This window comes from Canis lupus, chromosome 1 (assembly GCF_011100685.1).
Source record: "Canis lupus familiaris isolate Mischka breed German Shepherd chromosome 1, alternate assembly UU_Cfam_GSD_1.0, whole genome shotgun sequence".
In the NCBI taxonomy this organism is placed as follows: Eukaryota; Metazoa; Chordata; class Mammalia; order Carnivora; family Canidae; genus Canis; species Canis lupus.
This window is the reverse complement of record NC_049222.1, coordinates 15453080-15478096: the sequence shown is the minus strand read 5'-3', so window position 1 is coordinate 15478096 and position 25017 is coordinate 15453080. Positions and strand designations below refer to the sequence as shown.

The 25017-nt window shown below is 44.6% G+C and overlaps 1 long non-coding RNA gene across 1 annotated transcript in view; it reads right to left on the bottom strand.

Moving 5' to 3' along the window:
• Window positions 1-14403: 14403 nt before the first annotated feature.
• Window positions 14404-25017, bottom strand: part of LOC119870715 — a 60814-nt gene continuing 50200 nt past the window's right edge. The window contains exons 2-3 of the long non-coding RNA XR_005353430.1: window positions 17519-17602; window positions 14404-14881 (exon numbers count right to left, since the gene is read on the bottom strand). This is a non-coding gene — a long non-coding RNA (uncharacterized LOC119870715). The remainder of the gene's footprint in view (window positions 14882-17518; window positions 17603-25017) is intronic.

Genomic DNA, 25017 nt, shown 5'->3' with positions numbered 1-25017 from the left:
GACTGAACTCAGAGCTGGAGATAAAAAAATTAGTAATCAGTATATGTCTGAAGTCATGGATATGTAGAATATTGAGTGGGAAGCACATAAAGTATGGCGGGGGATGGGGGAGACATAGAAGAACAGAGCAAAGAGGTGAGAAGAAAAAGGAAAGTCATTAAAGGAGCCTAAAGGCCACCATCAATGTAGGAAGAGAAGAAGAGGAGGGCGGGGTTGGAGACCCAGAAAGAGGAGTGGTTACTACGGGCATGATGATGGTGGCAGCATGATGCTCCCCAAAGACTCCCACCATGTGTAATGCTGCTCTCTCTTGAGTGTGGCCTCAATTCAGCAGCTTGCTTCTAACTAAAAGAACACAGCAAAAGTGAGGGAGGCTAGTTTATTAAAAGATCGCCACTTCCATCTGGGGCACTCATGCTGGTGGAAGGCAGCTGCCACGTTATGACGTGGTCGTAGGGAAAGAGAAACCTGCTGCCACGTCAGGAAGCCTGTGGAGAGGCCCATGTGGTGACCTAGCAAAACCTGCCGGCAGCCACTGGGAGTACACTTGCTTACAACCCCCACCCCCACCCCACTGCTGAGCCTCAGCTCCACCCTCACCTCTGGAGAGACTCTGAACCAGAGCCACCAGCTTCACTGTTTCTGTGCCCCTTGACGCACAGAAATTAAAATAACAAATATGTGTTGTTTTAAGGCACCAAGTTTGAGATAATTCGTTGTGTCGCTATTGATAACTAATATAATCCCCCAGCAAAGACAGCCCAAAGTAAGAGAGGACCAGAAGGACCCCTGCTGACTTAGCAGTCACTGCTTTGGTTTTTGTCATACATACACCTGTCAAATTTCTTTTTTAGGATTTTATTTAGTTGAAGGAGAGAGAGAGAGAGAGCAGGAGCAGGGGACGGGGAGAGGGAGAAGCAGACTCCCCGCTGAGCTGGGAGCCCGATGCAGGGCTCCATCCCAGGACCTGATCCGAAAGCAGATGTTTAACCAACTGAGCCACCCAGGCACCCGCATCTGTCAATTCTGAGGTCTCCTTCATGATTTTGGCCATACATTCTGGCCTGTAAATAGTGCATAGGTATATAGTGAAAAGCATTACGGGGTAGCGGTAAAGGGCACAGGCTCTGGAGTCAAATTCCTGTATACCTCTGATTCCTGTGTAGACTTGGGCATGTGACTTTACCTCTCTGGCTTTGGTGCCTTGATTTTTTTTTTTTTTTTTTTTTTTTAGAGAGAGATTTTATTTCATTATTTGAGAAAAAGAGAAGAGAACAAGCAGGGGGAGCAGCAGAGAGAGAGGGGGAAGCAGGCTCCCTGATGAGTGCAGAGCCTGACTCAGGGCTGGATCCCAGGACCCTGGGATCATGATCTGAGCCAAAGGCAGATGCTTAACCAACTGAGCCACCCAGGTGCCCCTGGTGCCCTGATTCTTACGAAGGATATTAAAGCCATTCCTGAAGTGTTATTAGGAGGAAGACGTGAATTAGTACTTGCCACGCTCTCAAAACAGTTCCTGAAGCGCTACAGATACTCCATCAACACTAACTACTATTAATGGGGTTGGGTGTGAGTGTGTGTGTGCATGTGCAGAGAGAGAGATCCGTCAATTTATAGTTCCATACTGACTCAACTGTCACCTCCCTTGGTCATTCTTTATTTTCAATTCCATCATGTTTTCCCCCTGAGATACAGTTCCTTATTCACTATATTTACAAACCCCACCTTCTTCTTCCTTGGCTGAAGCTCATGATCCTGTGAACTGCCCCAGACTTCCCTTCATACACCGTTAGAACAGTCCCTGACTTAATCCTGACCCTGCACCTAACCAACCCATCCCTAACCATAAACTTAATCCTATCAACAAGTGTTATAAAACCACACACCTAAATCTCTCACTATGCAGGATTCCCACTGTTGAACCCTGTGCTTATTCCACACTTTGCCAGGGGGCTGCCCACACAGGCTGCTTCCAGGAGCCGCCAACCATGAGTTACCTGCTTTACACGTTGTACAAAGGTGCAGATGACTTCCCTTAGGTCCCCAAGGCTTCCTCCGTCTTCTCCTCCTTACTCCAGGGCATATGTTATTCCTGTTTCCTTCGGGATTCGGGTCCCATCCGGTGCATATCAAGCAAGTCTACTGTCTTGGGTCTCCCCAGCTCCTGACAGCCACAGGCCCCTCCTTTCCTTTCCTCCACCGTGGCCCTGCCCTTCCTCATGTCCTTGGTGGGGCAGGAGCCCTCCTCATCACGCGGTTGCCACAGCTCATGGGGCCTACCTCTAAGGTAGGGGCAGCCTTTCAGCACCCCTGCTCCCTTTTCCTCCACCCTGCGTTTCCCCCGGGATTCTGGGGCCCCTCGCGCGATCTCACCTTCCACCTGTAGGTGGCACCCTTGCATCAATCAGGGCAGGTAGGACCGGCTGGGGCCTCTCGGGGTCACAGCTGCCCTCTGAGGCAGCGGCACCCCAGGCCCTTCTTCCTCACGAAGATGCTCTGCCACCTGCATGAAGACACGGTGGCTGGGCCCTTGTCTCCACACCTGGAAGGCTTCCACTAACGGCATATTTCCTGGAATGATTTCTTCACCTGCACCTGTAATCTGTTTGCTTTTGGGCTCCGGTAAAATCCCTTAACCTCTCAAAGCCTCACCGTGGTCATCTGTGGGGTTGATAATAATAGACCCCTTCAACTGCGGGGATGCTGTTTAAGGGACATAATATATGCAAATGCAGGCCCACAGCAAACAAGCGATACATGGGGGAGTGCTGTTGCTGTCATCAGCCTCCAGCAGCTCTGCCACTCTGTCCGGGAGGTAAAAAAAAAAAAAAAAAGAAAAGAAAAGAAAAGAAAAAAAATCTAAAATCTGGTTTAACTCCATCTTCCCTGGGGTACAACAGTTGCATATCCCCAAATAGGTCTTCTTCTTTTCCAAAAATATCACCATCCCAGAAGAAGCCCTGATTGCCTCAATCCCACTATTCTATTTCTGGAAGGAATGGTGAGCATTTTTCATCCTCAACGTGCTAAGTAAAATCACAACAAACTCCTTCTAAGGGTCCTGTCCTTCGTTCTCCTAAATGATCTCCAAAACAAATCCATTTGCTCTCCAGGCCTGAAGCTGAACATCAGACTTCTTACTGGGAAGAATCCAGTTTATGAAAGAGATTTCCCTTAGGTAGACTACCTGAACTGCTGGTCGGGGTGCCCCGCCAGGTAAGAGTCTCTTGGTGCACAGTTGCTTCCGTCTCCCATAAAAAGATTCCTCGCAGCCAATGTGCCTTCGATGGCACGTTGGTGGGGCTCCCTCCCTCTTTCACAGACTTCCAAGACGTTCTTCACTTCTCTGCTTATTTCAGTCCTAACTACCTAGGAGCTGTGTGAAAGGCAAAACAGACATCATTCGCTTCCTTTCCCCCCTTCTCAGTCTCTTGTTCTGGTGCCTTCTACATGCAACAGGCCCTTCCACGTTTTGCTGTCTCTGCCCCTTGCTAGGTCACACTGCAGTGGACTCTCATCAGGCTCACAAGTCATAACCCAAATCCTCCATCACTAAACAGGGTACTTGTGCTGATTACTGACCCCAAGAGGCTTTAAGAATCAGACCCACCCCTGGCTCTAACTGCCCTGGTTGGCCTCTTAGACCACTTTCCCAACTGAAGTCATATCAGCAACTCTTGGCTGGTTTCTCTCTCCCAGCTGACTCTGTTCTCAGCTCCTGACCACCCGGGGAGTTAGTTTGATCAGGATGTCAGTTTTATAGATGAGAAAATGCAAGCAAAAGGAATGAAGAACTTGCCTGGGGTGTATTCGATGTGTAGAAACAGGGACAAGTTCACGACCCCACTTTTCCTATAAGAAAAAAGGGGGCCCTTCCCAAATATTCTCAGTGGGATGGTTCCATGAACGCTGCCCTTGTGTGAAAAACATTTCAGTTCCCATGCTTTTGTGTCTATCCCTCTTTGTGCCCCACACTGACAAAGTTCCGCCACCCCTGGCAAAAGTGAGAATGAGACTAATTGGTTCTATAAAGTTGATTTGTTTCATGAACCCACACAAAAAGGAGAAACACCCTATGTGCGCACAGAGAGGAAAAATGCTGTGACTTTGGACAAGTCCCCTGGACTATACCTCAGTTTTTGTCAATAGTAAAATTAGAGGGCTAGATTTGGGGTGCCTGGGAGGCTCAGTGATTGAGCATCTGCCTTCAGCTCAGGTCGTGATCCCGGGGTCCTGGGATCAAGTCCCACATCAGTCCTGCTTCTCTCTCTGCCTATGTCTCTGCCTCTCTCTCTGTGTCTCTCATGAATAAATAAATAAGACTTTAAAAAAAAAAAAAAAGAGAGGAGGGGTAGATTTGACTATCTCTAAGTTCCCTTGTATTCAAAAATTTATGTAATGTTCTTATGTTAACAATGATACAAACAATATAAAGGGAAATATTTCAATCTCCTTTCTTGACAAAGAGGACATTAAAAAACATAAAAACACACGGAGATTCACAATTCTTATTAGTAATAGTGAGTTTTTTTTAATAGTAGGTAATCTTTAATGTATGCTTACTATGTGGCCATTGGTGCTGAACAATTGTCATGGATTCTCTGATTTAATCCTCCTGAGAACCCTGCGAGGTAGGTAGTAGTATTTACACCCACTTTACAGATGAGGAAATGCAGGCACACAACAGGACTAAATAATTTTCTCAAAATCACTGGGTAGTAGCAGAGCCAAGACACACAGGAGGTGAGACTCCCGAGATGCCCTCTTAGCCATCTCGCTCCCCTGCTTTTGCTTTCTGAATGCTTTTTAAAGAGAGAAAAATATGTAATTAGTGGCTATTACTTTTCCAGTATAATATAGCACTAATTTACTCATTTAAGTCATCTACAACTTCTCCTTTAATAAGTTATCAATAAGCATATTTAGAGCTGTTTCTTGCAATTATTTGTTGCATACAGATTTCAGAATAATGTCAAGAATAACAAATAGTTTTTACTTACACAGGGACTTGCAAATTGAGTTTCCATCATCTGCAAAACCTCTCCACATAAAATTAGTCATCCTATTTTATACTTTATTTTTAGGTTGCTTTATGTTCTCTTAACATTTGGTTAAACATCAAAATTCACAGCAATCTATCTGTATGTGAGGACTTACTTACCAGAGGCTCAAAAATTAATTTATAGTCCATGCTAATTTTAGGAATTAGTGTGTTTTTAAATAACACGCACCTTGCCCAGCTTTTAAAGGATTTGTTATGAATAAGAAGTGATTATTATGCATATGTGTCATGCTGAGTGTACATGCGAATTTAACAGTGAATATATTTCAAGCATTTTTTCCTGCCATTAACTCTATTCTTTGATAAAGCATCAAAACGAAAATAATAAGCCAAACCCACACATTGCTAAAACACTAAAAGTGGAGAAATTCCTACTCCAGTTACTGGCAACTTACATTTTTTATATGAAATGTAACTTAATATTATATTACTCTCATTTTTTTAAATTATTAATCATCTCACATGACATCCATAATACCAATAACAATAGCAAAAGTAAAGAAGAAATTATTTAAATGCATTCTTTCAAAGGATATGCCACTTGAAGATGAATTATAAAAATGAACATTTAAGCATGATTGTTTTGTTTCAGCAAAGCACAAACTGGGTGAGGTGAACAAGGTTATAAACACACATTGTGATTTTTGAGCATTCGTGCTGTGTTTCACAACTCTTGAGATGCTAGTGTCACATCTAGGAGCACTGTCTGAGAGACTGCATGGGAAGCTTAATTTAAAACCATCGGCCTCCTCACTGCACACAGTATGACATAATCAAAGAACATACGCTCTGACTTCACACCACTAATGCTGTCATGTAGATTATATTCAGACCAAGAATTGGAATTTCATAACAAAACATATTTCTATAGTTGAATCTAGGACATCACATAAGACATAGCTCATGGAGTCTGGGGCATGACGGACACCAATATGTGATAATAAATCCGAAATAGAGAGCATGCTGGTTATCCTTCTGGATTAGTTTTCTATTGCTGTTGTAACAAATTACTGCATCGTTAGTGGCTCAAAACAGCATCAATTAATGATCTCACGGTTCCGTAGATCAGAGGTATGGTGTGTGTCCCACTGGGATAAGGTCAGTTGACATAGTGAGCCATGCTCCCCTCAGGAGGCTCCCAGGGAGGGTGTTTCCTTGCCTTTTCCATCTTCTAGAGGCTACTCTCATTCTTGTGCTTATGGCCCCTTCCACCATCTTCAAAGCCAGCAACCGCCAGCAGAGTCCTCATGTCGTGTTACTCTGCCTCTGCCTTTTTTGCCTACCTCTTTCCATTTTTAAGGACCCTTGTGATTACATTGAGCCCCCCTTGGATGATCCAGGATAATCCCCCTAATGGAACGTCAGTTCGTTAGCACCCCGAGTTCCACTTTGCCACATAACCTAACCCAGTTATGGGTTCTGAGGATCAGAACACAAACACCTCTGAGAGACCATGGCCAGCACACCTTCTAAATGGTTAAGAGGAAACCTTGATAAAATGCCCTGAAGTTCCCATGAGTTTTTCTCAGACCTCAGAGGAGATGTGTCCTAGCCATGAGGTTTTCCAGCTGTACCCAGCAGAGGCTCTACCAGATTTTTTTCATCTTCTCAGGCATTTCTAAAATCAGAAGTCATCGTCAGCCCCAGACATGCTCTTTTTTCCAATGCCAATTAATAAGGGGCATAGAGAATTTTCATAGTTTGCCTACCAAACTCCAGGACAAGCCAGAATCAATATTTTGCAATTCCTCATTTTCTCTGACACCCCACATCAATTGTTTTTTATTCCATCCAGTAAACAATTATCTAGTGCCAACAAAATGCCTGGCACTGTGCTAGGTACTGAGACACAGAGAGAAAAATGAGAACTATGCTCTTGAGGAGCTCACTGTGTGTGTACCGCATATGTACAAACGTGTGCATGTGCGTACATGAACGTGTACACATGTATATGCATATTTGTGTATGTACGTGCATGGTGTGTGCCTGTCACATGTGCACGTGTGTGTGTGTGTGTGTGTGTGTGTGTGTGAGAGAGAGAGAGAGAGAGAGAGAGAAAAGGAAGGCTGTTGAGACAAAAAACATCCAGGACAAGCAGAAAAAAAAAAAAAAAGACCGTATTTGCATGTATTGCAGACACACCTGCCATACTGCTTTTCTGCCTCTCTCCCCCTCTCAGGTCCTGCTGCAACATCCCTGGCTCAGGCCATTTTCACATCTCGCCTCAGCTGCTGCAGGTCTCCCAGCTGGTCCCCATCCCATCAGTCTCCCACCTCCAAATGCTCCACACTCAAACATAAGCACAGGTGCACTATGGCACTCCCTGGCTCCAGAGCAACACCTTCCTCCTGGCCTAGGCTATCACATACACATTAGTCCACATGGCATCCAAGGACCTCTGGGCTCCATCTACCCTTCCAGTTCTAGCTCCTTTTAATGTCATGTGTACTTGGGTTAACCCCTCGGAATCAGCTTGTGCTTTCCCGGCCTCTCCCTCTGACCACTGACCATCAGATTCAAGGAATGTCTGGTCTTCAGAACCCGACCAGCCAACACTCCTGCCACTGAGCATCCTTCCGTCCCATTCTTCTGTCTCCACTGGGGGAAAAAAAAATCTCTCTCTAATTGGGCCTCCCATGGTACTTCATTTTTTATCCTTTGATAGAAACTACTCATTTCTGCCTTAGATCTTCTACTTTGCTAACTATCAAGGCCCTTCTGCCAGATTATAAACTCCCTGAATGCAGTCACTGGTTCTCTTTCTCTTTGAAACACCTATAACTAGCACAGCACCTTGCCCACAGCAAGGATGCTGTATTCAAGTTTGTCAGATTCAACGGAATGGATCAGCAGCGTCAACGTCCAGAATGTTGGCATGAGCACTGAATGTTTCTACGGCTAGTTCTCCTTGGAGGTGATGGTGGTAGGGTGCAGGTTCCTCCTCCCAGAGTCACAAATACAGTGACACAGACAGGAAGTGACAGGCATCAACCGTGAGGGAACTGATTTCTTCTGAGAAGACTAAACGTTACTGATCAACCTACAAATTCAAAGGACAGAATAAATATATTGTACGTTACACAAAAACAAAAGTAAAGCAACACAGAACTGCAAATGGCCTTAGTAAAACCAGTATAGAAACATCATCCGACTCGTACATCAATGCTACAGAGAAGGAGCCTGTAGAGTAAGAGGAATTGCTGGTTTTGTGAATATGTCTGCGTGTTTTTAATATAACAACAGTTCTGTAATGAATATTTAAGGGAAGACAGGCTATGAAGCCACAAAAGTGTTTTTAATGTGTCGCTGTCATCAGTTCTACTAAGTAATTATCACTACAAATCCAAAAAATATCTTGAATGGGTAATACTGATAGTCTAGATCATGGAATTGCATTGGAAGGATATTAGCTGACTCAGGAGACTCATTATGACGAAGTATTGAGCTGCTTACCACTCATCTCAATTGTAAAACCGTAAACCACACTGGATGGGCAGTGGCTGCCAATCAGGGTCAGTGTGAGGTAGCAAAAATAACACTGAAAGAGGGTCAAGAGCCCTAGCTCCGTCGTTAGCTCAGTGACCTTGGGAGCTCTTAATAAAGATCATCCCATAGGAAAAAAGCAGATCCCTTCCTTAGAGAAATACAGCTATCCTGGCAGCTGAAGCTGCTCATTCTCAGAAAGCACCCTTAAATTGCAGAAAGATTACACACACACACACACACACACACACCCTACACACATTCACTCACCTTTCCCAGACTAATACCTTCTTGCTTAATGGGCCAGTTTAGTACTACTATTAACCAGATGATTATAATTTGAGCAAGTGTTATCCATCCATGTCCTAAATAACAGTAGCTGACATAAAAATGATCAAACTGCTTTCTCACCCATAGAATGTATCAGCCAGAGGTCAAGGCCAAAGTTACTATATTTATTTCTGAATCTACTTTTGAACAATAATAATATTACTACATGGTATTTTTAAATTTCCAAAGCACCTGCCAACTATTTCATCTAATCCTAATAGCCCAGGAAAGTCAATGAGACACATTTTCTGCAGTGTGCGGAACTGGTGTTGGTGGGCTCTCCGAGTGCCTCTCGCTAAGCTGAACTTGGGGATACGAAAGCGATTAAGACAAGGTTCTTGATCTCAGGTTGCTCTTGGTTAGTGGTAGAGACAACACATTGTGTTCTAATTATTTCTCTGTGCATCCTAGACGTCCTAGGGGAGTACAAAGAAGAGGATTGTATTTCTATTGGAGAAAGAGAAGTGTGTGGGGTGGGGGGAGTCTGCACATAGAAAGATGTAAGAGATGGCTTCCCTGAGAAGGTGACTTTGTCACTGGATCCAAGTCCCCATTCTGTTTCTAGGAGAAGCTCAGAGTGATACTGAATCTCTGTGAGCGTGATAGTCCTTGTCAATTAAATATGGGTAACAACGCTGAATTCACAAGGATGGAATTACTAGGAGGATGGAATGAGACAGCATATGGGGAAGCAATTTGTAAACAGCAAAGCACCCCGTAAATACAGTATTATTATTTCTGCTTTGCAGAAGTACTAACTTGGTTGGCTTGAAAGGTGAATGGTTTGCCCAAGATTGCCCCACATTCCAAGCCACTGTTCCACCTCATACTCTGGTGGTCCTCCCCAGCACTGCCCACTGAAATTCTGGGGGACATTTGGAAAGCATTCATCCTGAAAACATTTTATGGCCCTAAAATCATGTTAACATTTTCATATAAACAAACGTTCCAACATCTGAAGACTTTTCTACTATACGTTTCCTCTAAATCCTAAGAGGATACTCTCCATAAAAGCAAGATCCAACAGAGTATTGTAAGGGAAGAATCATGATGGGGAAAATCTTAAATATTTAATACAGGGATAAAACAGTATATACTTTTTTTTTTCAAAGGATTTTAAACTACCCAAAGTCTCAGAGAATAAAATATGGCAGACCTTCAACTGTTTTAAGTGATTTGACTGTGAACTTCAATAGAAAATGTTTGAATAGAAATGTGCCTTGCATCTCATAGGTACCCAACAACTGTTGAATTCAGAGATTTAGCCCCATCATTTTTACTCCTAATATTGTAATATTTAAATTTCTCCCCTCATATATCTATAAACCTTGCTTTAAGCAAACCTATTATAGCCCATTGTTGAATTCTTCAAAGGCAATATTTTTATTTAAATCTGATGAAGTCTCATCCATATAAATAGCTATATATACAATTGTTCCTCCCTTCTTAATAATGGGTCTAGAAAAGCTTAAGTTAAAAAATGTATATTTATTGTATACTACACAGTATGTATTGGTAAATGGAAATATTCAGACATTCATGGGAAATTCACAAATAGTAGTATTTACTGAAGGCATCCAACTCTATTAGTCAGAGTTCCCCAAAGAAATGGAACCAGTAGGTGACAGATAAATAATAAAGAATTGACTCATGCAATTATGGAGGCTGGCAAATTCCAAACCTGCAGAGCTGGTGTCCATCACAGGCAGGAGAATTCTCTTATTCAGAGAGCCAGCCTTTTTTATTTTTTATCCTATTCAGGACTTCCACTGATTGAATGGGGGCCCTTCCACAGTGGGAAGAGCAATCTGCTTTATTTAATCTACCAATTTAAATGTTCATCTCATCCAAAACACCCTCACAGAAACACCCACAACAACACTGACCAAATATTCAGGCACCCTGTGGCCCCATCAAGGTAACACACTAAACTACCATGGCCGCCCCCCACCTGCCACCCTGCCACCAAAACAAAAACAAAAACAAAAAAAACCCTGTTTTGTTTTTTCTCTAAGTTATGGTAGGGAATTAATCACCAAGGAGAAATCGCTTCAACAACACATGAAGATAACGGTTCTCTTTTTAGATACAAGGCAGTATAAACTCCTGGGGACCTAAAGACTCTAGCATATGGATTCGGCTGCTCTGAATCAAAGTTCATCTTCCCCATCGTCCCCCATTATATATTCTGGGTACCTGTCTGGGCCACACCTTCCTCGTCCATTAAAATGGGAAAATAATAGTGCCTACTGAGCAGAGTAGTTGGAAAGATGAAATGAGATGACTCCGGTAATGTATGCCTGCCACATAACAAGTTCTCAATAAACGCTGGCTGCTGTAATAAGAGTTACTGTTGTAACTGTGAGTTCTAATCCTAGGCCTTGCCAAAACCTATGAAAATATGGCATAACTGCCTTCACCAGGATATTTCTTTCTATGGCGCACATTTGGGAATTGTATCAGTTACTGATGCGCACATACTTTTATCAGTTGTTGTTAATACATGTAGATCATTTGGCCACAAGTACAAGTAAAACGTTTAGTAACCAATCAATTCAATCAAAATATCTTTCCGTATTTAGAAAATCAATGGTGGGGGTGGAGGGGAGAAATGCTAGAAGTGTTTTCCCCCCCGGAAGGACTGTAAAAAGAGAGAGATGTGGATGCGGAGCTGGGCTGAGGTTCCCCCTCTACTCACGGGCTAAACCTAAGTTGTAGTCAATAAATAACCTGCGAAGAACTTGGCATTCAAGGGTAGGAGGCAGGACAAAGGAGAGGCTTGTCTCTCCTGTCGACCTTGTCTGACCCCACAACCGAAAAGCCTGGACTAGAGTCAGAAACTGCCCTCTGGACCGGCCTTGTCACGGTGACTGTGTGATTCAAGAAGGCTCTCTTCACCCGAGGGTAGTCCCAGCTCCCTCCTCTGAAACTGCTGACCTTTCAGGTAACTCGGGCCCCATCTCTACTTCGCACAAAGGTTTAAAACCCTACGGGGCTGCTGAGGACAAAGGGGGAAAATGGGAGCATTGGGAGAAATTCCTCCAAGTAAATGATAGAGCTTTTCCTCTCCGTCTGCCATCTCGCCCCACTTCTCCTCCTGGAAATTCCGTCTGTGGCATCCTCAAGGTCAAGGTTAAACCCAGGTTCCTGTTCCTCTCCTTCCCCATCCTGTTTGCCTGTCTCTTCCAGTTCTCAGGAACTGCCTCTTCCAGAATCCAGGATCTATGCAGAATAGGTCACTTCAACTTCAGGGGGCGTTGGGGGGTGGGGGGTGTAGATGCACCCCCAGCCCACCCCAGGACGACCTACCTCCCTTCCTCTTGCTCCCCCTCAACATTTCCCTACTCTCTCAGCCAATAGAGGAGTTTAAACATTTAAATGTGGTGTCTCAACTGCATTTAAAGGATTAACCCCTTTTGCCCCTCACTGCTCTAAAGCGCTGGGTGCCGACCGGACCCTGGTTGCCTTCGTCTGGTGGGGTTCCAGACCGCTCCTCTCAAGGAAGGAGCGCACATTCCTGGCACCAATTGGCTAATTCAATTTACTTCCACGGCATTAGCCTCTGTCGGAATATTCATGAGCAGGGGAATGAGGACCCGCGGCGCAGGCGGGCGGCAGCCACTCGGGCCGGGGACGGCGCGCGGCGGGGGCGGCGGACGGCGCGCCGCGCTCGGGGGACGGTGACCGCGACCCGGCGGCTCTGGTCCCCGGCGGGAGGCCGCGGGGGCGCGCGGGGCGCGGGGGGCGCGGGGGGCGCGGGGGCGGGGCGGCGGCCGCGGGGTGGGCGCGCCGGGCACTGCCGCCCAACTCTCGGCGGCCGCGCGGACACTTTGCCAAAGACCCGAAGGCGGAAGAGCCGGGACTCCGTGGAGAGAGGGGGTCGGGGGGTGGGGGGCGGGGGCGCAGGGACCCCGCGGGACGCCGGCCGCCGGCGGGGCTGGCAGCGATGTGAGCCGGACGCCCGCCCCGAAGGAGTCTGCACCCGACGTCCCCGGAGAGTCGCCGGCCGAACCAGGTACAGGGGGGCGCTCGGGCGGGGCGCGGGGCGCGGGGTGCGGGGTCCGCTCGCTCCGGCAGCCGCCCCCCGGCGCTGCGCGCGGTCCCTCGCCGTCCCCGCAGGGAGCAGCCGCCGCGGCGAGTTGGACTTGCTCGGACTTCGGGGGAACGGGGCGTGAAGGGGCTGCCCCGGGCTGGGGAGCTGCTCTCCGGGGCCCGGGAGCTGCGCCCGGGGTGGGGGTGCGCCGGGCCGCGGGGGTGCGCCCGGGGCCGGGGCAGACGGAGGACGCTGCGCCTGGGGAGGGGGGGATGCGCCCGGGGCCGGGAGCTGCGCCCGGGGGTGGGGGTGCGCCCGGGGTCGGGGGTGCGCCCGGGGCCGGGAGATGCTCCTGGGGTCGGGGGTGCGCCCGGGGCCGGGAGCTGCGCCCGGGGTCGGGGGTGCGCCCGGGACCAGGAGATGCGCCCGGGGTCGGGGGTGCGCCCGGGGTCGGAGGTGCGCCCGGGGTCGGGAGATGCGCCCGGGGTCGGGGGTGCGCCCGGGGTCGGGAGCTGCGCCGGGGGTCGGGAGCTGCGCCGGGGGTCGGGGGTGCGCCCGGGGACCGGGGGTGCCCCCGGGGGTGGGGGGTGCGCCTGGGGGTGGGGGCTTGGGGACCGAGGACCCGAGAGCGCCGAGGACCCCGGTGTGCCCCGAGGGCGGCGGCGCCTCCCTCCGGCTGCGGACGGGCGACGGCTGCCTGCGTCCCCAACTCGGGGATGCGCGCCGGGCAGGGGGCCCCGGGACCGAGGCTTCGGGGAGGCCCGGGCGCCTGCGGGTCCGGTCGCAGCCCGCGCCCCTCGCCGCGTCCCCGCTCGAGCTCAGCCGTGGGAGGAGAATGTGGTGGACACTCGGGGCCCCGCCACCTGCCGGACATCGCCAACTCCCCGGATTTCCTGTCTCCGGGCCCGGACCCTCCGGGGAAAGCTCCGAATTGCGCGCGGGGTGTTTGGGCTTTGCTCGCTGTGCTCGCCGCGGGTGGGAGCTGGGGCGCGGAGGCTGCGAGCGGGGCGGATAGGGGGAAAGTTGCAGATTTGTGAAAGAAACGCTACCTCGGAGTCCCAGGTAGTCCCAGCCCCTTGGCAGCAGGAGAGACTGTGGGCTGGACTTAGGCTGAAGCAGGAGGCTCAGCAGGGCTACCCACCTTGGGGGCGGGGGTGGGGGTTGGAACCTGGAGGGCAGCCTGGAGGCAGCGCCAGAGCCAGTTTGTGCGCTGAGACCGGCCAGAGTGAGAGGGCTGGCAGCAGGACACCTGGGCCGGGGGCGGGGGGGCGGTTCGCCTGGTAGATTCAGGCTTTACTGCGCTTTAGTGTTGCCATTGTCGTTACTATTACTATTGCTGCTGCTGTTGTTATTGGCGCAACCGCCAGGAAGTATTTTGTCTTCTGACTGTTAATAGGTCGCCTGGAAACTGAGTCTGCCCCTCCCCAAATAAAATGTCCCCTGATCCCTTCTAGTCTCTGATGTCCTCCCACCAAAGGAAATTAGAGCTGTCGCGGCATCAGGGACACGGCTAAGGAATTAGATCTACTTAAAAAAAAAAAAAAAAAAGACAAAAACAAGTAGGCGCAACTGTGTTACTGTGATTGCACCAATGCTAGAGACGGATAGTGTACTTGGATCATCAGCTCACCTTCCTCGGCCTCATTTGGCTGGAGTGCAGTGGGGTCATTGCCAACTGGGAACCCCATAAATGACCCGGCTCTTTCATGTATTTATATGATCTGTAAATGAATTGTTATGTTCGGGTGACCCTCGCAGCCCCACCGGGCATGGGACCTGGCAGGGGCAGGCTTCGGTTGCCAACACTGGAGGCGGCTACAAGGGCACCTGCGGTTGCCTCCTCTTGGCTTGGCCCCTGGTGAGTGGCCAGCTGATGACGGAGAAAACAGGGCAAGAGTGTGGGAGAACAGCGTGTCAGAGCGAAGCCAAGTACAGGAGATGAGGTCAAGCCTCCGCACTGGCCACATCCTTTCCTGCCAGGGCAAAAAGAGAGACAAATGAGGAGCAAGTGGGAAGTAGTATAAATTGGAAAACCAAGCACTCAGAGTCTACTTAAGGCTGCCGCCACTGACTTTGGTGTGACCTTTCCTTTCCAGGGCTTCTGATTTTCCCCTATTTGCCAATGCACGAGTAGCCATGCCTTTCTAACAGGACAGTTGTCGTAAGATGATCTAATTCTGTATCTAAAAAATGCTTGGAGCATCCTGGGAAAGGACAGTCTATAAAACACGGGGTTTTCAATGTTTTGTGAAAAGTTTGCTACACTGCAGGTTACGGAGATACATTTTTAGCATGTGTGCCATGTGGCGGTGTAAAATTAAAATGGAAAAGGAAAGTGCAAACATAAAAATGACTTAGCATTCTTGACATTCTTGTGCATACTTGTAGAAAAATTATCTTTCATTTGGGGAGAGTTGCCCGGGAATTTAATCAGTGTTTATACTACTGAACCGCCCCTTTCTACCTTTCTCCCCTGTAAAATTTTATGACCCAGTTCTCACAGGAAAGGCAACGCGAATGAAGTGCTGGGGGCTGAGAGGCGAGATCCACGGGTTGTTAGGGGAACCAGCACATAGGGTTTGGAGACTGGAATGGGCAAAAAAGATGCCATCAGCCTCGCAGAGCAGGGAAGTGTTCTTCTGGAAAAAAACAGCTGAGCAGTGTAGGGCAGTGGACCCAGCCAGCAGTGGCTGTCGTCTGCTCTCAGATTCAGGAAGGACACTCCAGTCCTTCAGCCCAAAGAGGGCTAACCGAGTGTTTTTTTTTCCTCCTTCCTTGGGTTAAGGTATTGCCTTTCTTTTGTCTTTGCATTGGCAGTGATTTCTCTGTCCCTGACTGTACAGTGCAATAGTTTTCTCTTGCCATTTCGAAGAGACTCACACGTACTCTCTCAGCCCCTTATGTATTTGTAAATATTCCCCAAGTTCTGAAGCTTCTCAAAGACATGCAGCTGTTGGTGAATTTAAGTAAATAGTTGGAAGTAATCAAGAGAGCCACTGAAAAGTGGGTATGTTCTCCCCTGGTGGAGAAGTTATTGAATGCCTTTTGAGCAAGAAAATGAGCAGTTTAGAAAAGCAGGAGGGATTTCCTTGACTCGCCTCTCCCCATAAACCAGTAGTTGTACTATTCCTTCCCTCATAGTAGTGAGCACTGTTTGCTTAAGCATTTTTTACAATTTTGGACTTAAAATGGGGTTTTGCCTGGTGGTGTTCTATGGAGAGAGGAAAAAATGTAAAGAGATACGGAAGGAAGAGCTGCAGTGGCTAGAACATAAATCAGTCAGAATATATGGGGGGGTGATGAGAATAGGTCTTTTCACCCTAAAAAAAAATGTCCACTTTGGAAGAAAAAGAAGTCTGATTATTGGCATCCGAGGCTGAAACCAAGGCAGCTGATGCCCAGAGGAGCCAAAGGGCAGTTCTTCTCAGTTTAGAAACAGCAAGACAGCCTCTGCCAAAGATTGCTGTAAACACGGAATAAAGATTTCATTGTGGGCTGCTGTGACTAGAATAATTAGACAGTTAATTGTTCATTCTGATCTGGTGGTGTTGGAATCAGTAGTGCAGAGCTGCAAAAATAAGAGCAAGGGAGAAAGAGAAAAGTAACACATCACTTTTATCTTCACTTGTTTCACTGCAATGGTACTCTGGAAATCCTGGTTAGTTTGCAAAAAAAAAAAAAAAAAAGAAAGAAAGCAATATTCAGATCCCCAGAACACTGGCAACACTGTATTTGTGACCCATTGCTGCCATTTTTCCCAGGTTCCACTCTGGTTATGGACAAAATATGGCATCTTCTAAGAACAGCATGAGGAATTAATGTCTCAGGTAACCCCCATGTCAGGTAGTAGATTTTAGCTAGGTGCAAACCTTAGTAGCAGTTCAATCAAAATATATGCAAATAACACCAAATTTTTGTGCTCCCCCAACACTTTTTTCACAGGCATCTTAAAGAAGTAAACATTCCATTTTTGGCAATAATTTTCTATTTTGCAACAAATTGCCTAGTGATTAATCTTTCACATTTAATTGAAGAGATAGCCTCCTCTGTATTTTCATGCTAATTTAGAGACAAAAGAAAACATATTTTAAGTGGTAAAGGTGATTTTAAACAGCTGAGCATCAGTTATTATAGGCAGTAGACTGTGACTTGTTATTTACTAAAAGGTGGCACTGTCATAAATTCCTTCTAAAATGACTTCTGCAAATAAGAAATAATAAGAAATAAGTAAGGGATTGTGGAAAGCATTAAGTACTTGGTGTTGGGGGTGGGAAGGAAGAACCGTGTATTTATTCATGAGGTTTAAACTCTCCCTGGATCCTCATATTGACATGGAATTTGAAGCAAAGTTCTCATTATCCAAATTGAAAAAAGAACATCATTACATGTCAACATCAAGTATAATTGTCCTGTGAATAAAAGCCTATGTTATGAAGTAAGCAGAGTAAATTGCATAAGGTCATCAAGTCTCATGAAAAGGAATACTTCACTTCTCCAAGATATGCATTCGGTCTCAGTTTGTTAAGGAGGTTCAGAACTACCTTTATTACCAACCTTTAGTTTCTTTGACCCATCCTGAATCAAAAGGATTGAAAAAGCAGAATACTTACCGAGTGTCAAGAAGCATAAGTGGTACAAAATTATGGAACTCTCTAGCATTCGGATGACAAAATCTCCTTTACGAAATGCACGGTCTACAGCAATTAAAAATAGAAGATCATATTGCCACGTTACATTATGGCAACAACCCATTTTAAAGAGAAATTTAGTCTTTTTTCATTTAATTGCTATTCGTGGTTTGCTAAATAGTTTTTCAGAAAAAAACTGCCAATCTCCTGCTAACCAGGACTGTCTAGTTAAGAACGTTCCTAATTACATATGGATTGACTTAATTTTAGAACCCTAAAAATAGTCAACCCAAAGCATTACTCAAGTACAATGAAAACTAGAAATGGTCCAATCCCCCTTGAGGTATATGTAATTTTTTTTTTTTTTTTTAAGTTTAAGGAATCATAAAAGAGAGAACATTTGGTATGGGAATACATCAGCTAATAACTACCATAAAAAAGTAAAGGAAGCCATAAGCTGGAATATCATTTTAAAATATGCAAAGTAAAGTTATTAACAATACCACTCATTTCTTCTTCCAAATCAGTAAGGGCCAGTCATATAAAATACCATGCAAAGTACAAATGTCAAATACATGCCCGGCACTGCCCAAAATGGGCATATTTTTGTTATTTATAAGAATGTTTAACAATCTAATTAACAGTTTGGCCTTTATTCCAACTAATGCCTTGACCATGTTGACAGCAAGGATGTATCTTGCATGGAGGAGATATTTCTTTATCATTCTATAGCTCCTAGCTGGAATCTTACACATAGTAGATTCTCAATAAACATGGGGTGATTTCATTTTTTAGAAGAAAAATAAAATATAATTGATGGAATTACCAAGTTAGATGAATTTATAACATTTTATGTGAAATACTTGGTCTCTGTTACTTTAGATTATTTCCCTAAATTAGTGAGCTATGCCTGTGACCAATAATAAATAATCATTAGCAGTGTTCAATGTGGTGTGGACCTGAGGAAGGTAAGAAAAGATTTGTTTTGGCGTGTTTTTGAGTTTTACCTAAATATTGAATATGCTTATGCATATGTAAGTTGTTAAAGATGCACAATAACTCTCCATAATAAATATGACACTTTATCCAAAGGGTTATTATTCCCAACAGGTAGTCACACAAATTCTACCCCTGAAGTACCGAGAGTATTCATCAGACCAATTATTACGAACTGGCTGCACATTCCCTCCTGTGTCAACTAATTAAAGGGTTATTAATAAAATAATCATTGCACTCCATGGCAGTGGCTACTTCTGGTTGTCACTGAAGTTTGTCTGACATATGGCCCACCATTCAAACCCAACCTGCACCTGTAACACTGTGCTCAACATCTGGCAGGATGCACTGAAATTACTTGTGGCCAATACACTTACACTTCTCTGCTCTTCCACCTGATTTATAACTAAAATAAACTAAGTGAACCTAACAGCAAATGAAAACCAGGTGCCCATGAGGAACTAAAATGTCCATTATAGGTAAATCATCAGCCTGGTTTTTTTTTTTTTTTTTTTTCCTTTTAGGTCTGACCTTAGTTGAATGAACAACGTGGTCTTAGTGTTTTCCTAGAGAACAGTACATAGTGTAATATGTTGGCATAATTGGGAGCTAGTAGTCAAGAGAAAACCAGGATAGAATTAGCATGAAGATTCAATTACCCCTTGTTCCCAGAGAGAGTTGTTTACTAGGATTCAAGTCGAGGTTGTGGTCAAAATAGCATGAAAAGATGAGCAGCGCAGCTTTCTTGTTCTCTAGCAGATATCTTTGCATGGAACCAAACTTTGGTTTCCACTTTCCACCAACAAATTACAATGCAGTTTATTAATTAAATAGTAATTGATATAAATTGTTTGAATAGACATTTTTAAGTGTGCACCTGAGCATACCTCCATGTTTTAGATGTATTTATAAAAACCTGTAGTCAAAGCTATCATATACAGGATATTTTCCTGAAGGAGTAGTGTAGATTTCCTATCATACTCTTTTTATCACTTTATTTTATAAAGTCAACATCTTTGAATCCCTTACCAAGTCCTATTATGTGGCTAATTTGTACATATCATGAATAATCAATGAACTTACCATCATTTGTTTTTAAACCAACAGAGGTAATTTCATTTAGCAATTTAATTAGAAATTGGCTAAAGGAATTCCATTTAGAAGTAATTTCTAAAGGCAACCAAATACATGTTTTTTTAATTTGAAAGATTATTAACATTCTGATATAAGTATCACAACAGATGGAAGTAAACACTCAATCTCTGTATCTAAGGTCTTTTTCCATGCAAATGTTTTGAACAGACATGTAGAGTGCACAGTATCACCTATTTGCCACCTCTCCCGGTCAAGGAGAAACCACCTGGACATTACAGCCATCTCTGTGCCCACCCACAAACAGGCCCAAAGTTGCCTAGTCTTCATTCTCTAATCCAAGAAACAATTCAAGTTCCAATCTCTCTCTTCTTCAAATCCCTCTATTCTCTGCATCCAAAACCTCATCTGGAGTATGAATTTGCAAAGGCACCATCATCCCATCACTGAAAGAACCAGCCACTTGAGACCATAGGTCTTGTCAGCTTTTTTTGGATATTAAATAAGAATCTAAATCTGTGCCCATAATTTGCACAAACTGGCAACAACTCCCAAGGATGGTCATCTTATAAGTAAATATTAAGCCACATTTTTGTGCTGTCATTAATATCACTACAAACTGTATTGAAAGCAAAAGATATCAAGCGATTGGAGTGTACATTTTCATTAAGGTCATAGTTTTGAAGTGTTAGAGTTTTATCTACCTTTACCCCTCGCCCAGACTCTCATCTCCATAACACCGGGAACATTATGTCTGTCTAAAAATGGGAGGCATACTGGTATTTGGACATAAAATCCTCAAGTATTCATTAAAAAATTAATCCATTTGGCAGTTCAGCCTCTCAGTGGAGTACTTCAGGCAGCTAAGCACAGAGGCTATCATCCGATTCACGGGCTGGTGAACATTTGGAGATCAAATTGCTGAGGGTTGTTTCTTTAAACACAGGAAAACAACAGATTTCTTCATGATATAGAAGTGCTATCCATGTCTTTGGATACATCTCTATATACAGCAGTTAGCTTGTGTCAATTAAAATGTGTAGTATTCGGAGAAAAAGCAAACCAAACAATATAATAACCACCATTTATTTAGTCCTTGCCTTGCACCAGACACTACACTGAGTGCTTCACAAGCATGACCTCATTAGTCTTCTTGCTGAGGATGCCATTGTTACCAACTTTATTTTGCATATGCACACACTTAGGTACAAAGTTAAGTGGTCCCTGAAGGCGGATTTCAAACCCAGGACTCTCCAGCTCCCAAGTTTGTAGTTCTAACCATACAGCTACACCACCTGCCCTACAGCAGGGTTGTTTGTTTAAAGATGTATTTATTTATGAGAAAGAGAGAGAGAGAGCCCCAGAGAGTGTTGGCAGGGGGGTAGGGGGGCAGAAGTGGGAGAGGATCTCAAGCAGATTCCCCACTGAGCACAGAGCCTGATGCAGGGCTCTACCTCATGACCCTGAGACCATGACCTGAGCTGAAATTAAGAGTTAGACACTTAACCCACTGAGCCACCCAGGCGCCCCTAGAGCAGGGCTTTATAACCTCCACACTGACATTTGGGGCCAGATAAGTCTTAATTGTTTATTGGATGGGTAAGAAAGGAGCTGACCTGTATGTTGTAAGATACTTAACAGCATTTCTACCTGTTAGATGCCAGTAGCTTCCTTCCTCCCCACAGTGCACACCAAAAATGTCTCCTCTCCAGACATTGTCACTTGTCTCCTGGTGAGCACAGTTACCCCAATAAGAGAACCAGCACCACAAGAGCAAAGTGCAACATCCATGCATTGCTTATCAAAGCACACAGTTTCAATTTAAGGGTACATTCCATTGCCCAAATAATAATATAGATAATTTGCACAGTTATGCTAGCCACATTATAGATGACTTCTAAAAATTCACTAGACCAACTTAGAAAAAATTACTAAGTAAACATTAGTAAGTAAATATTATTAATATCTTTTGCTATTAAACTCTTTCCTTTGGGCTCCAAACTGGGTGATCAAGACATTGCTGTAATTAGATCTTTATACCAACAAAGACTGGTACAAAGACTGAAAACATTTTAAACCACAGTGCCCCAAAATGCCAACAGATTGTCCACTAGACTCTAGTTTCAGGAGGACAGCGATGGGAACTCTCTTGTTCATCCTCACATCCCCTGCACAAAACATCATGCTTACCACATAGTCAGCACTTAATAAATACTTCTTGAATAAATAAATGAAATCATGGACAACCTAGTACAAGTTTTGAACACTCAGTTATAGACCTGTGTTGGACTTGCCATGTTTTACATTTTAATCAGTGGCACGGATGTGCACATAATAGTATGCTGATCAGATTCACAAATTTAATGAAGCCAGAAGGGAAAGATAATACGTTAGATGAAGAAATGGGATCAAAAAGGTTGAGAAGATGGATTAGATCTAAGAAGATGAATTTTTCACATGCACAAATGCCTATGCGGAAAATAAACCACATGAAGGTTGAGTGGCATGCCCAAGGCCTCTGTCAGCTGGGGAAAGGCAAAGCTGGCACTCAGACTCAAACCTCTTGATAACAGCTCTTCCCTGGCTTTATTTTGTCTTGGTCAGAGTACACCTGAGATTTCCCATTTTGTCTGCTCATCACACTCTGAGTCCTGAGTCTCTAGAATATATCCACTGGTCTATGGAGGTCCCACAAACATGGCTGTGAGATGAGAGAAATGGCTGAAGGTCTGCAAAATGGCAGACCTGACACAGAAAAGGCATAATACTCATCTTCAAGTATCTAGAATATCTTCATGTAAAATAGAAATAAGTTTATTCTGAATTGCCATGGACAACTGAACCAGGGCTCCTGATGGAAACTATAGAGAAGCAACATAATGACAAGTTTCCTAATGATGAAGTGTCCTAAGTTGGAAGGGGCTACTCCCTTGGGGAGTCATGAGCTCTTGGTCATCAGAGGGAAATATGCAGATGGCTGGCCTATGGGAGTCTGAGCCCAAACAGATGGAAAAATGTTCCTCCAGGGTGCTTTCTATCCCTCTGTGTATAGGAACTCTTTCCTTTTAGTTATTTGTTTATTTCTTTGTTTTGAGAGAGAGATTGAATGAGTGCAGGGGAGAGACAGAGGGAGAGGGAGAAAATCCCAAGCAGACTCCAGGCTGAATGCAGAGCCCAACACGGGGCTCAAGCTTAGGACCCTGGGATCATGACCCGAGCAGAAACCAGAAGTCAGCCACTTAGCCAACCAGGCCACCCAGGCGCCCCAGGAACTCCTTCTTAATAGTTTATTATTGACCTTGTAAAACTACTCTGTGTAATCCTGTTAATAAAAGCAAGATCTAGGTTTTCTCTAACCTAATAACCTAATATCTAGACTTATGGGGTAAATAAAATACCATAATCAAGAAAGAGAATTTTACCATGTATGATCATGCAGAGCTAGAGTCACCTTCTGCATGCCAAGCTTTGTGTAAAGTGTACCCCCCATCATGTCCCATCTATTCCTGATTGGAAGCCCATAAAGTAAAACCTGGTATCATCACCACTTCATAACCAAAGAAGCTAAGTCACAGAGAAGTTGAATAATTTAGATCACACAGCTACTAATTCCTGCCTTACTACGTGAAACTGAGTCAGTCCAGAGTTACAAAGTCTGTTTTATAAATATACAGCATACCACTTCATCCTTTCAACAGGGATACACTATTTTGTTTGAAATGCTGGCAATTTCTAGAGTTTGAGACATATGGCTATTTAAATGCAAATACCTAAAACATTTTCCACAGACTCAAATACAACATTTAAAAAATTATTTGCTATTTCCTATTATCTGTGATATTGCTCCCTTCAAATAGTGCAAATTGCTATGAGCTGACTTTAAGTAAACGAACAAAACAGGGTTGGGTTGTTGTTGTTGTTTTTTAATGTCTATAGAAGAAAAACTTGGTAATAGCATTTCAGATACCATTCTGTAAATTAGAGTTAGAATCCAGGCCTCCAGGCTAGAAGCACTAGTGTGAAAACAGGATTGGTAACTTTGATTTACACAAATTCAGGATATTTCATGGTCAAGCTTTTTAGACAGTTATACCATTAGAGATTGTGTTCTCTTCCGATCCTAATTATCTTGTTGGATTATCTTCTGTTTCATGATTATCTTTTTGGCTATTTTGTTAAACCAAACTGATTTTTAAAACTGCTTCGTATGCCTTATCATTTCACTGCCAAAAAGATGCTGAGAAGCTCTAAACTCTTCTGCAGGACAGCACTAGATTCAGCCTACCTGTAGCTCTGATTTCCTGAGGATAACCTCAACTTTGCAAATCCCGTCTGGCAAGGTCCTCTTCTCAGGGACTGCTGCTCCCTGCCCACCATCCCAGACAAGAATCAGCCCAAGACTTCACACCCAGTTCAGCATTCTCTTTTTAAGCTGATTGCGGCCCTGGTGCTTATATGCATCTCAGCATGCGATGAAGTCCATAATTCGAAGTGTACCATTTTTGCAAAGCATAAAGGCAGTTGTAGGAAGGGGCCCAAGCACTCATCCTAAGACTGAAGATGGCATCGAATCCAGCTCTCCCCTGGCAGCACTCTTGCCAAAAAAGCAGAAGGCTTCGCTAGGCCCTGTGGCTCACAGAGTTTTCTTCCTCTGTCGATGATGGTGGTCATCTGTTGCTAGTGATGCTAGTGATGTATGTTCACAGCCCACCCAGCACATGTCTATAATAACTGCCTTGTTGAACTTCATCCTATGACATTTACTCATTGGGGTACCATTCTGCAATGTCAAACTGTGGCTTGATGAATGTTTTTAAGGCTTTGTGAAGTGGAACGGACATTAGTTAGCACACTGATGTTTTATTCACAGATTTTTTCCCTAGGTTTTTATGTTATTCCACAGGGGGAAACTTATAAAAAGAGCATTCTCAATGTACTTCATGGTGGGAAATATTCTAAATCAAGAACTAAGATGCCTCCTAAATGAACATGAGTCACAGGAAACATCTCTACAACTCAAAGCAGTGTAGAGCATAGTGTACGAAACCATGAAAGCACATCTCCAATCACACATGAGCTGCCCAGAATGTAGGATCCCATAGGTTATTCAGGGGATTCAGACAGAATAAATCAGGAATTGACCTGAGAGAGAAATGTCCTATGAATGTTGAGGAACGTACCTGGCAAGTGCTGCTGCTAATACCTTGACCCCAGACCTCCCCAGCTTCTTGAGTCAATGTATGTCAAAAGCCATGTGGCATCAATCTCTACCCTCATTCATAGTTCTAAGGTCATTGCCCTTATGTCATGACACCGTTAGAAGTCACTAGCTAAGGAATCTGAATAACTAGGTCAGGAGTAAGTAATGTGGAGAGGAGAAAAAGAATGACCAC